Source organism: Pteropus alecto, unplaced genomic scaffold (genome assembly GCF_000325575.1).
Source record: "Pteropus alecto unplaced genomic scaffold, ASM32557v1 scaffold116, whole genome shotgun sequence".
NCBI lineage: Eukaryota > Metazoa > Chordata > Mammalia > Chiroptera > Pteropodidae > Pteropus > Pteropus alecto.
In genome coordinates this window covers 281553-282268 of record NW_006439189.1, presented here as the reverse complement: position 1 = coordinate 282268, position 716 = coordinate 281553, and the positions used below count along the sequence as shown (strand labels likewise).

Here is a 716-nt window from a genome sequence, read left to right as displayed (position 1 = left end):
ATTTAAAGAATTTTGGTTCCTTCTTATCCTGCCTCCTTACCGCTTCCCCCCCGCCCCCCGCAAGGTGTTTGAAATGAGAACGGACCCCTTCCGCTTCCTCGACCATAGTTAATTCAAGTCTTTATCACCCTTTGTATATGTTTGTTTCGAATCCAGTTTCCCGGCCCTTCGACTGCCAGGCTCTTTTTACGCGGGGGAGATAAACTCGGGGATGGCCTGTCCCCTTCGAAGCGTCGCTTTTCCTAGGACAGGAAGAAGTGACCTATTACAGTTGTCTCCATTGCTGTTATAGAAGTTTCCACATTCATACAGTCGTTTAGTTAAGAGCTATTCGTTTCTGTTTCCTTTAAATATTTTTGGTTAAAATAATACCAAATTACTTTTTAATTAGAGGAAAAGGAGTAAATGTACTTAATAACAAGACAGACTTTCCAAATGACAAATATTGCAAGCCCGTGTAAATCAAGATTTCATCCGATATCACGTCTAAAGCATTCCTAATGCTATATAATGATTATTTTCAGTCCTTAAATTATATTCCTTCCACATCTGTGTCTTAGTTTATCTCTCATCTTCTGTGCTTACTGGTTTTTTTCCCCGCAACTTTAAAAACATGGTATATTTAATCAACTGAACAATAAAAGTTAAACAGAAAGATCTAAATATCAACAAGAAACAAAATTGAAGACATTTTCACTTCTAAAGCTTTGGAGAGT

General features: G+C 37.7%; 1 long non-coding RNA gene across 1 annotated transcript in view; it reads left to right on the top strand.

Moving 5' to 3' along the window:
- The window catches only part of LOC107195950, a 2167-nt gene extending 1841 nt beyond the window's left edge, over positions 1–326 (top strand). Inside the window, exon 2 of the long non-coding RNA XR_001517261.2 lies at positions 157–326. This is a non-coding gene — a long non-coding RNA (uncharacterized LOC107195950). The remainder of the gene's footprint in view (positions 1–156) is intronic.
- Positions 327–716: the final 390 nt, after the last annotated feature.